The sequence below is a fragment of the Nymphaea colorata genome, chromosome 3 (assembly GCF_008831285.2).
Source record: "Nymphaea colorata isolate Beijing-Zhang1983 chromosome 3, ASM883128v2, whole genome shotgun sequence".
NCBI classification, from domain to species: Eukaryota; Viridiplantae; Streptophyta; class Magnoliopsida; order Nymphaeales; family Nymphaeaceae; genus Nymphaea; species Nymphaea colorata.
Genome location: NC_045140.1, coordinates 7,702,971 through 7,716,800, shown reverse-complemented (window position 1 = coordinate 7,716,800; position 13,830 = coordinate 7,702,971).

The window sequence follows — 13,830 nt, the reverse complement described above, 5'->3', positions numbered from 1 at the left end:
AAATGTTAGGCAATTCTCCAAATTTTGATGAAAAGTCTATACTTTCCAAGCCTAGATGCTATGATGAAGGCGCAAAATGGTAATTTTTAGCTTGGATAATCGAGGTCATATGGGGCAAAATGCCCATTTGTTATTGAAATTGGTCCATAAAAATCAATTTCAAAATTTAATGGTGAAGGGCATAATGGTCATTTAGACTTGTAAAAATTTTAGGTGTTCACAGATGCTTCTCTTTGATACTGAGTCATAATAAAATATTTGAGATCAAACTTTCTAAGAAGTATATATATATATATATATATATATATGAATATTGATGCGATGCTTGTGAAAGCGCTTGAAAATTCTTGTAAGGACAAATTCTTTTAGCCAATGTCACGAGATTCATTTGAGACGATCATTCCTTCATTTCAACATGATAAGCTAGGAAGAGTCACTCTCAATGTCATAGGGCTTAGTGCATGATTTGTTACTATCCAGACTCCCTTTGCAATCATAAGAAGCCTCTATTTCCATCATCAGATAATTCTTGGACTTGGTTTCCCTTGATTTTTTAGGTTTGCATTTTTGCTCAATTTGTTCTTCAATGTGGCCATTTTGGTTTTTTTGTTCTTGTTCTTGCCTTCTTGATATTTCAGTCTGACCTTCACCCGTAGGGGAAATGTGTCACTACCCAACAAGCCATTACGACGCTCTATTGTTTTGATAGTCATGCACATTTGTATGTGCAATGTCATGTCTATCAGGCTCTCTACTGAATGCTTGTAACGAGTTTTGGGTCGATAGCTCCCAGACCAGTTGGCCTTAGGGTACCAAGTGTAGAATATCCTTTGAAATTACTCACTCAAGCTCAGAATGCTTTAGAAGATATAACTAGACAAATGTTCACCAATCATATAATGTTGCAGAATAGACACAAATCAATTTTACCCCTACCTGATGCTTTCGAGTACTAATATAGTAGAACGGCTATATCTTCCTCGAGCCCATCTCTCAATGCTCTTTTTTTTTTCAACTTAGTTCCAAGGCCATAAAGCTCAGTCCTAGTACTTGCTACGCTTTCAAAACTACTATAAAGCTTAATTTTGTAAAATTAAAGTGATTTTTTTAATCATTCAGCATGTCCTTGCAGGTACTAGCTTTTTCAAGCACACCCAATTCCACTAGTGAAAAATTCAATAAAATTGAATTTTTATTGCCTTGTTTTTTCTTTATAAACATATTATACTTGGTAAAAATTTGTTTTTGATTTTTAGAGCAATCAAGAGGAAGTTTTTAGCTAGATTTTGATCAGAGCCTATTTAGGATATTGACCATAGGCTGGTTCAATCAGATCAAGAAAATTCATTTGGAACTCCAAAAATACACATAGGGCCAAAACGATCATTTCATTTTTGTGTCACGTTCTTCTATATAAACATAGGGTATAGGTCACATATACCTTGGTTTATGATTTTCTTGGATTTTATAACCTTAGTTCAAGCCAATCCCTTTATTTAAATACATTGCAACCCAAAATCACACATAAGGATATTTTAGTCATTTAACACCATGCACATATTTTTCATAAAATCTAACTTAGGAGCCATGTAACATCGATTTACACATGATAAATATAATCACTACTCGGTTTCAGTTCAATTTATCAGATTGAGCTCAAATTCAGCTCTAACTCCTGAAAACAGAAAGAGAAAACATTCAGAACTGAATTGAACTCAAATAGGGATAAGTGTGCTAAAATCAAACTAAAAAAACTTTATTTATACATGATAAACATGGTCCTACCTCAACTTTAGCTCACCTTATTGGCTTGAGCTCAGACTTAGCTCAAACTCACCTAAAAACAAGAGAAAGAAAGCAGTCGAAACTGAATTGAACTCAAACCAGAATGAATAAACTCAAATTGAACTAGAGGAACCTTGTTTTATATATGATAAACATGGTCTTACCTTGACTTTCACTCACTCTTTTGGGTTGATCTTAAAAAGAAAGAAAGCACTCAGAACTAAATTGAATCCCTGCAAATAGGAGAGAGAAAGTACTTAGAACTAAATTGAACTCAAACTAAGATGGATGAACTCAAGCTGAACTATAGGAAGCTTGATTTATATATGATAAACATGGTTCTAGCTAAGTTTCAGCTCACTTTTTTGGGTTGAGCTCAAATTCAGCTCAAGCCCCCACAAACATGAGGAAGAAAGATCTAGTGGCAGCCCACAGCTTAGTGTAAGACTGAAACTTGGGTTGGGTTACTCAAAATAAGTGAACTAAAACTTTCTCCCTATTGGTTGAGCTAAATATCACAGTTCTGAATTCCAAGAGCTGATTTGAGCTACAGGAGAGCTGGCTTTAGTCTGGGATAACCCTAGTGAGCCTCGGGTCATGTAATGTTAGGAACTGGTCTAATTGCTCAAATGTTAGGCAACTCACAGAATTTTGGTGAGCAATCCCTACTTTCTAGGTAGAAATGCCAGAGTGCAAGGAAAAATGATAATGTCTAGCTAGGACAACCTACGTGGACTAGGCTTAGGTGTTCAATGCTGCTGTAAAAAATACATGTTTGGCTTAAAAATTTTGGTCTTGAAAATTAATTTAAAAATCTCATGGTGAAGAGTAAAATTGTCATTTGGATTTGTGAAAATTTTGGGTGTTTGCATGATGCCACCATTGTTGTCACACACAAACATTTTGTACAAGTGCACAAATTAAGCATAACATAGAGGAAAACATCTAATATGGTTGGCAAACTTAGCAATGATTTCCATGTTATTTAAATCCACATTTATAACTATCCTAATCACAAACAGTATTCTCAATCTGGGTTAGGCACATGGTTGTCCTAAATAGTTATTCTCTAAGATGCCTTCTAATGCATGGGTCGGGCTCAAGAAGATACTCAACTTGATAATTTGCCTAAGGGTATCCTAAGCCGTTATTCATTAGTATGCATATTCCATTGTAAATTAATTAAAAAGCAAATGAAAGGTATGCATTAATATGCCCATGAAAACATTATCATGTGTGGACCTTACCATTTTCCATGTAAATTCAAATAGATAACACAGACACACTCGTTCATTTTTCAGGCAAGGCATTCACTGATTCGCATTCTTAGTGAAGGACCGATTTCATGGCCTAACTCTCATTCCTAGTTGGGACTTGACTTGAATTTTTGAAATTCTTTCTAGCTCAGCTATTCATAACAACTTATTGTCTTATATGAGTTGTGAAACTATATATATTTTTCTTTATTTTGTGGGTCTCTTCATCCAACCACAAAGCATCTACACATGTAAAAACCAACTCTTAACCTAAATGTGATATGCCCCAATTTAATTGATCATGAGTAACACAAAATCATTAATCATGTCAACATAAACCCACCATCTGAAGCATGCCAAGGAAAGCATTCCTCACATTGGAAACCCAAATTTGCCAACTAGCTATAATAAGAAAACTGGGACCCCAAATGCGAGAAAAGGTTATATCCTTGACTCTAAAAAGCATATACACTACTCTAAAAATCACTAAAACTACAATTCATACTAATTAATTGTTAGTTTCAAATGGCTAAGGGATAAATGAATCGATGTCATTTAACATAAACTTGCCCAGACTAAAGATGTAGCTAGAATGCAACACTAAACTCACCAATTCTCCTGCATACTATCAATCAATTCATTCAAGGAGAATAATCTTATTCTCCCACTTAAACAGTCCTGCACTTATTTTATTTACAACGTTCAAAAATCATGTGTTCCCACATCTGAAAATCACATTTGAAGTGTCCAAAAGGGTAGAATCATGGAGTAAGCAGCACAAATGCAATCTTCAAACTTTACAGGGAAAATAGAAATATCGATTCAATGCTCAGAAACTGCCCCTTTATGTTGAAAAACTTAGTCATGACTGACACCATTTATTAAAACTCCCTTATCAGCCCTCTAATCATGCATCTCATCAACAAATAATCATTCGTAAAATAGGAAAAGACGCTGGGATGTGGAGCAGACATAAACATCCCTGATCCAGCCCAAAAACACCATCCCACTGGGCATATCAATAATCCCATAAGCATCAATCTTAGCATGCAAAAGCAATGAGTTTTCATTGCATTAGAAGAGAGATTAGATAAAATCCACAAAACTAATCAGCTGAACCCCTTGTTTTAAACATTCTAACTACCGATTATTTGGCAACAGCCACCCAAGCGCATGCTCATCCCACACACTACCAAAAAATTTGATGGAGACAAAGCATGTTTTACTACAACAAATCTAAAATCAAATCAGTAGATTTGAGAAAGGAAATCGTATGATTTTGCCCAAATCTGGCATCAGCCAGCAGAAAAACAAGAGTGAGGGGAAGATAGAGAGAGAGAGATTCACCTCCCTTGCTGCCTTCTTCTTCCATGTCTTCCTCTTCCACCTCTCCTTCAACTTCCTGTTCTTATGCCTCATCTTCCTCCCCTTTGCTTTTTCTCTTCACAAGTGAATGACACCAACATAAGTGGCTTCGGGCGCCAATGCCCCTTTTTTTTCTAAACCTATCAGGCACCACACAATTTACTCATGATGCAGTCTAAACCTGGATCCTAATCGGGATCCATGACTTATTTCCTCTAAGCCTTATTTAAAAATGTGTCCATCATGCTTGTCATGCAATATGTTAGGCATTCATTCAATGTACTCATCTCTTTTTTCTTTCCAATTGGACTCTACTAAATAAGTATTGTCCAAAACTTGTTTTTCACACGAGTAAATTCACAAAAATATCCCTCGCTGCAAAATTGAATGCAGATCCCATTTTGGAACTTGGAATTTCTATCTCAGCTGCATCTTCTCGCATCATAATAATTTTTCTTTTCATCAATATTATGTTATTATTGAACATTAGCATGATTTATACTCTTTCTCGAATTCACCCTCAAGGTAAAAAAAAAAATTCTCTATTTACCTTGCGGCCAAAGGCATGTTATATTTCAGAGATACAATTAAAAATGTAAAGTACCCCTTAGTGAGATTGTCAGGTATCATACACCTGAACTACTAATTGGTCGTGCCATGGGAGAGTATTTTGATAATTCATGAAGTCCATAAGTTTTTAATAATATTTTCATGCAATTGTGATGAATTTTAATGCTTAAACCTCATGTCATGTCTGTGCATGTTCAAAGGAGTCACGGTTCAAATTTGAGCAAACAAACCAAAAAGAAATCAACATTCTCTACAAGTGAAACTTGGGTTCCAATTGTAAAATAATCTTTTCACTCCTAAAATCCAGATTTTTAGTTGTCCGACGCCTTGGACCCAGATTGTACTTGTTTGCACTTAGATTTTGCATTTAATAGAGACTAAACAAGTAATTCTGAAAAGAAATAAGAGAAGGTAGTGAAATGCTATTTTGAAAAAGTCATGTAGAACTACTTAGAAAAATGGAAAGTTAATCAAGAGGCTTTTTGAGAATTAGAAAAAATGAGGTACCGTAGCTCATCATCTCTTTAGGGGAGGCTGACAACTGCTCTTTTCTCTCTCTCTCTCTCTCGATGCACTTCTTGGCAATGCTTTGGTGAAAAGAGGAGCAAACCAATGGAGCTAGGTGACACCCCTTCCAATTTCAGCTTCTCCAAATTGTGACTTAGCTTCTTCGCATCTTTTTTAAGCTCAAAGACCAGAACAAGAAGTCGGGGGAGAATTCTAAACACCAAATGCTCACTCGAAACCAGAGATTTAAGGTCAGATCCCATTCTAGGTAGGCTGTTCGTCATTTTCTTGTATTGCATTTAGATATCAAATGTTTGTTATGTTTCTCATCCATGTACGTTAGAATTTCCTGGTTTTCCAGGTTGTGGGTCTCTATTTTTTACATTTTTCTGCTAAATCTCAGTTTGAGTTGTTGAAAAATATGATGCATTCTTTATTTTTCATGTTTATATATGTTGCATGATTTTAGCTACTTTGTTTGGTTGGCTGTTAGATTGATTGATTGTTGCTTCAATGCCTGTGTATTTACTTCATGTTGGTTAGTTTACATCTTTGGCTTCCATTATTTCAGGCAAGAATTACTTAATACAAGCTGGCTGGTGCTTCTTGGGCATGCCTAAAACATGCTGGTTGATTGTGGAAGCTAAATCTTGTTGTTCTTAAAACCAGCTGGATGGTGCCTGATATCATTGTTCTTTAGCAAATGTACATGCATTTCACTTAATTTTCTGTTGTGGCAGATCCTGTTTAAGTGAGAATGTTAAGTTAGTCCTAAGTTTATGTTGCTATTTAAGTGTTAAGAGTAGGAATTTGTATCTAGAAATGTTGTTAAATGTGATGAAGTGAAGCAAAATGGTAAGCCTATAAAGTAAAGTGAAGCAAAGGGAGGTGAACTGAAGCGTAAGCTTCAAGACATGCTGAGTATCCATTAAAAACTATGGAGGTAAAAATGTAATTGTAACTCAAGGAACTGCTTAGAATTAACAAAAAGGGGAAACTAGAATAGAAAATTATGAAGGATATGACTGTTATTTAATAGAATATGAGGATAATAGAGAGACAACCATTAACAATGACAAAATAAATGGGCTAAAACTAGCGGGCCAAAACAAGTTCTCTTTAGTATTTTATTTTAAAATTTTGATTACTTGTTGAAAAATGGTGGCAGAGCCACTTAGTTTGCACTCCCCCACCTCAGTACAATAAATATAATAATAAGAAAATAAATGTTAAAAGGGAATTGAGGAGAGAAAAGAACACAACTAGACACATTTGGGAGAAGGTAAGAAAACCTAGAGGAAATGTGTGTGGGAAGAAAGAAAGGGATAGAAGAAAAGGAAGAAAGAGAGAAAAGGGGAGATAAAGAATGAAGGGGTGCTGGTGGTGAATGACATAGAGGCATTCAGCGGTAGCGAATGGCACAGCGATAGACTAATCCAGCATGACTCATTTGAGTAAATAGTGGCCAATGGCATGACAATCGAAGACTCTGATGCAATGATACCATGCTCCAACATAGAGTCAGACAGTGGTAGTAGACTCTGGCATGGAGATGGAAATTCTGGCTCAACAACAGGCAACAACCGTAGAGTTTAGAGAAGGAACATGGGGGTTTGCTATGAAAGGGATTTGTGGGGTTGAAAACAGCAGTCTTTTTTATGAATAGGGTGAAGCTTTGGTGCATGAGATGCATATCTCAAGTATGAAGCACGCTTCAACATGAGGCGTATCCCTCACATGAGTGAAGTGCATGCCCCAAGTTGGGCTCATGACTTCATCCATGCACTTTAGCATGTTTTCTTGATAAAGCAACATGAGGTGCACATTTCATGTCTTGAAGCATGTGTCTTTAACAACTTTGATTTGTAGTGTTAACCATGCTTCGTAGTTGAATTTTATTGTGGGACTGCATGCTTATTATAACAACATTAGTTTATGTTGCTTCTTATCTTTAACTCGTTTGCATCTTGTTTTCAGGTAACTTTTGTAACAACTACTAGTTTATCTTATAATCTTTGTAATTATTAAGTACAAGGTCAGTTTACTAGTTGATTTAGTGTAATGTAAATTTATAAACACCAAGTGGCAGCTTGGTAGACTACCAATGAATTTTTGTCACAACCAGTCCTAAGTAGTCATATTTTTAGGCATAATTCTTGTTTTTCTAGTTAGAATTAATATTTATACACTTGTTTAGTATGTTTACAGAACTTACGTCAGGTGTTAACTTTGTTTTACTTGACTTAAGAGTATGGACCATTCCTAGTAATTTGTATAGGTTCCAGTTAGTGTAGATCAAATTGTAGTAGTTAACTATCATGTTTACATTAAATTCTTGCTTCCTTAGTTTTAGCAATTAGTTATCTTACTTAATAGTTATTTTTAGGCGTACATATAATTAAATCAAGATATGTAATGCTACTTACTGTTTTTTCAGGTTCTGAGTGTAGTTTAGGAATTTGTCTTATTTTACTGCAATTTCTTTTATATCTTAGTAGGTTAATTAGTTATCTCTTGTTTGAAATATTCTTCAGAAAAAAAAATTCATTTTTGTGTATCAGTAATAGATAAATTTATAGCTTGGACTGTTACTGCATTTTCTGGTTCTAAGTGTAGGGTGACTGTGTTCTAGTTTTGTTATTCTTATGTTTTACAGCAATTTTTAGTGTAGTTGGTAGGTCATTCATTTAAATGTGTATTTAGATTAAATTTAGTTGTTACTTATTAGATATACTTTGTTTTAAAGTACATATTGTTTTTGTTGTATTTTTATGTTTTAGAGAGAGAGAAAGAGCACATTCTACTTGAATGTTTATGATGATTAACACATTTCTCATCATAGTTTAATAGTCTAGATCAATACTTTGTGAAATTTACATTTTGTAGTGTACTTTAGCATTAAAATTAATTGTATGGGATGATTTGTTAGTTGTTACGGTTCTTTAGTGTAATTACTAGTGTGGATTCACATAATTTTTGCATTTTACAAGATTGTAGTTTAGTTTGTTAAATTTTATGTAATTGCGGCTGTAATTTATTGGCTAGATTCAATACTTAGCTTTGTACTAATATTTCATGTGTTTGATCGAAAGTTTAGAGTAGGAATAACTTATATTTTTGTGTTTTTAAATAGTGTACTTAGATTTGTTAAGTTGTTAAGGATTGCACTATTACCATTTTCAAGTACATCATCTTCCTGAACATCTAGTCATTCATTTAGTTGTTTATCATGTTTCTTTTCTTTCATCTTGTGTTGTTTGTATTTAAGCATGTTGAGTATTACTTTTTAGATTAGAGTTAGATATATTTTGTGCCATCACAACCACATTATAGGTTACATATTTTGAGTTCACACAAGAGAAAAATAAGTGAACTAGTTTAGACTTGGATTAGCCGGCATTAACTGAGTGTTGGACAACTTTTGACACATAAGGCACTTGGTTGATCATTTATTTTAGCAACTGGTTAACACAAACACATGAGAACACATTAGATAGTATCTTATTTTTGTGCACAAGTATCTTAATATAGTTGTCATTTTTACTTTTTAACATGTTGTGCAGCCGAAGACTCTTTTGTGCATTTACAACCTGCATTTTACAACCCGCTCGAGAGGGAGGTGAAGCAACAACAAGAAGATCAAGGACTGCCTATGTTGGAGATTGAAGGTGTCATTCAAAATTAAGAAGTTTACCATCTTTAAACTACTACCACATTTAGAATTAGGACTTGTTTTCTTTTATTTGCTTCCATAAAGCGCAAACCTTTATAAAAGGGTTTTATTTTATTTGTTCATTTTATTTAATGTACACATTCTTTATTTGTTGCAAAGGGTACATGCAACACTTTAATTATTAAAATCTTTTATAGAGCTTTAATCTTTTACAATAAAAGTACTATTTCTACTGTCTTTATCTACCTTGATTCCACTTGAATTTGTTGAATATTGATTATATGCATTGATATTTGACCCAAACTCATTACTTGTGAAATCCAAAAAATTGTGATTGATAAGTAGTTTCATGACATGTTATTTGATTTTATGTTTGAAATGAAGATTTGAAATAGATTGAAAGATTATATTTACATCCAAAACCCCACTATATTTTCTAAAAAACTTACGTTTTTAATCAAGTGAGCCCAAGTTTTTATCCTCACTGTTACATCCAGAGATCTGAGCTAATGATTGACTTTGTCTTATTGAAGGATGGAGACAATGTGATCTTAAGTGCATTATTCCTGACATTGATTGATCTCATGGTGTCATACACATTGAGAAACTCATCAATATGCCTATAGAGATCTCTATGACTAAGGCCACAAACGAAGGTAGCATATTAATACCAATAACCTTAATTTCAAATTGTCAAGCTCTAATCTCATATCTTAAAATTGTTGAGCTTTAATTTTACTGTGTCAAGGGAAAGCATTATTGAGGGGGCTGGTCTTGCCTACATGTGTTGCTCATGTGCCCCCTCTCCCATTTTGCCTTGACTTTTAAATCTTCTCAATATTCACTCTGCTCAAGCTCGAATGGATGCAAATGCACTCTGGAAGTACACTATCCTTGAATATGTTGTTTCAAATCCATATTATAATACCATGCAGTCTTATTAATCTAACTAATTAAGTGTGCAATCAAATCACAAATCACATACCAAGATCTTATCCAAGTGTGCAACCAGATCACAAATCACACACCAATACTAGTCTATACAATACAATAAAATACTATGGTATAGCATGCAATACAATATAATATTATACTGCTCAATACAATGCATTATACAATACCGTACAATACAAGTCATATACTAAACTATACAACACTATTTTATAATAGACTAATCTATATGTTAGTCGTACATTGTTTTAATACTATACTAAACTATACAATATAATGGCAGTAGGTGAGACGATATTATACTATCATATGCCATATATATGTATGAATACTTCACTATACATTGATATGACTACACTAAGCTACATATGAATGTTGTGCTACATGTAAAAACTATACCATATTATTAAACTATATTATTCATACAACAATTACATTACTATACTTTAGTAAATTATAATATATATCATATGTTAATTTTATGCCATAACTGTTCATTGTACTAATGCAATATACTACTAACTTATTCAATACTATGCTAATAAACTATAGTAGCTACACAGTACCATCCTAATTACATGAACATACAAATATAATTCATTTATAGCAGCTTATTATTACTTTAAATTGAAAATGTATGTGAAATGGCACAAATTGAAACATTTATGTGAAGTGGTCTGAATGGAAGTTGGGAGAGGGTAATTATTTTAAATCCATGGGAAATGTGTTTTGAGTTTGACAAAGGCAAAAACGAACTTATGTAGGAAGAATTTGGCTGACTTCTATTCAAGATGGTGATTAGAGCATCAAACCCTAGTGCAAGGTCCATGCTTAGAATTGACCATATTATTTAATGACCAACCCTCAATGGACACATCATGACCATCTGAATGGTATCACTTTCAGATTTTTTTTTTGTAAAAAATAGTTTTTTTAGTATTTTAGTTTTGTCATCATGGCCACCACATGGCCAATATGAGTTATGCTATTTTTTCTTAAGGAGACCTTTTCATAAAAAAGTAACTTTTTTGGTATTCCAATTTTTGTCATTATGGATGGTCTCCTTTTTGTGGATTTCCTTATGATTAAATATGCAGTCTATATATGCCATTTATTGTATCTCAAAAATATGCCACAAATGTATTGATTATGTGCATATGATTATACCTGAGCCCTTAAAACTGCTATTGCATTGTCATCATATGTTAGTACAGCTTGAAAGTGCTTCTGATTGATTGATTCTACAAAGACTTTAACTAACTATTCAAATGTGGCCATAATAAGGTGTATAAAGATGAGTTGTTAAAAATGCAACTCTATGAGTGGTGGTTCATGCCTATAAATTAAACAACGGACCATTGATGAGCACTAGACTTTACTATTATGGCATAAACTATGGCATTATTGAAACATTTGTAGCACATCTGGAGTATGCCAATGACATATTCATGACATATCTTCTACCTTTCTTAAAGTAATTAGAAGTATCTTTAGTACAATGCAACACTATTAACTAATTCACCTATTGCAGCATGCGAAGAAGTTGATTGGTTATGATCAAATAAGGATACATGTATGCCATTTTTCTTATCCAAAAGCCTTATTATAACTATTCTCAATTGGCAAACACATCTTGAATCTCTCTTATGTAATATTAAATCTCAATTTGGTTTCTACCAACTTCCTTTGGAACAAGTACATGTCATTCTAGTAATTAAAAACACATATATTTTTATCCTAATTAGACTTTTTAGCACTAAAGGCTTGTTATCGAGCATATGCTTTGTAAAAATTATGTGTCATCATTATTATTGAATTGATTTCCTTTTTAACAAAATACAGGACTCAACAACATTTTTAGTTCATAAATATGTGTCATTCTCACAATAACAAAAACACTCTCACCTCGCTTATCACTAGAAGAACACTACTTTCGGGTTGTCAATCATTTCATTGACCGGAACAATTTCATATGTAGATATATTTTTAGGTACATCATTCATGAGAATGTTATCTTCATTAGTGGAACCATCATTAATTAATAAATGTTCAACTTCTATGTAGGTTCCTCAGCATATAATATGGGTACCATTATAAACAAGCATTATATGAAGTGATCCAACAACATATGCATACAAAGCATAAAGCCATTTGAAGCTAATATCTAGAGAAAATTAACATCGACATATTAGATGCATGTAGCAACTGAACAACAATAGTTAATTATTGCAAGATGAAGAGATAGTTGCAGCAGTATGGCGTAGCGAGTTGCCAACTTAAAGTGGTAATGGTGCTTTGTCATTGCAATAGAAGATAATGCAATGATTATCTTGTGTTGGTACCACAATATATAAATTAACAATATAGGGAAATAATGTCATTTATGTTCACATAACAAAATTAATGTTTGATTTGACAATAATTTAATAAGCATGCAAATAATACTCATGGCTGGAGTTAAGAGTTCCAGTTGGCATGTTATTGACGCCTTCTTTTCTAGTCCTAGTAACCAGGAGTGGAGGGAGGTGTGGGCAATTTCCCACACAGGCCCACAAAAAATGGCTATTTTTGTATTGAAATTTCATGGCTATTTTTTTGAATTTTACATAGAGGTGCCCCTTAAAAATATGAAATTATATAACTAATGCCCGTTTGTTGAAATTTTCTGGCTCCGGCCCTGCTAGTAACCAAGTTAAATTGTCGATAGATCCAACATCTTCTATGCCATCCTCAACTATGAACCTAATAAAACGACTTTCTAAACATACAATAACAATATGACAATAAAAATCGCATACAAGTTTTAAATGAAAGCATTATGACATAGATAAGTACTGAAGGCTTGCTAATGGCTCTATGTTTTTGTTTGTTTCTTCTACGTGAGTTCCTACAACACTGTATTTTCATACTTCACAGTGTCCCCTAAAATACTATATTTCCATGCTTCAATATGCCTTGTCATTCTGCCGAACGATTTGATGAACTAGCTTGTCTGTCCAATCAAACCTAGCTTCTTCACCAAAGCAAGAAGACTATCCAATGCAATCAAACAATTTATCCACGAATGTGTAATCGGTTGGTCATTCAGTCCATGAAGGAGAAAATGCATATTCTTCACACTCTCTCTTGTTGTCGACCACGCAGGTGACTCTTCAATATAGTCGATTGGTTTCTTCACCTACACAAAGCATGTTGGTCATTTACTCCATGAGGTACCAGCTGATTGATTTATCCACCAACATGGGATAAAGTGGCCATTCACTCCACTAGGTGGGAAATTTGTCTCCTTCATTCGATCTCCTCTTGTTTGCCAAAAGTAAGTTGGCTTTTGAATGCAACAAGTCAATCTCTCCAACAATCTAGAACGAGCTAATCCTTTATTCCATGGGGCAAAAAATTGTTTTGACAAGTGATAAGTACTAATATCATTTAGATGAAAGCACCAAAAATGCATTCCAATGTGTTCAACGGCACTAGGCTAGAAGCACGAAAAATGCACTTAATTGTTCAAGGGGATCTAAAAAGACAAGAAAAACATTATAATATGTTCATTAGCAATTAAGTAAACATTACCATATTCAGATACCTCGTTATAGAACTCGTGCTTCATACATCATACAAATATCAGACATACTCACGATTTTTTTAATTCATGGCCATTTATGAAAACAAATTTTCAGAACACACAACTGCTTGTTAGGGACCTAATTAAGTGACTCTCCC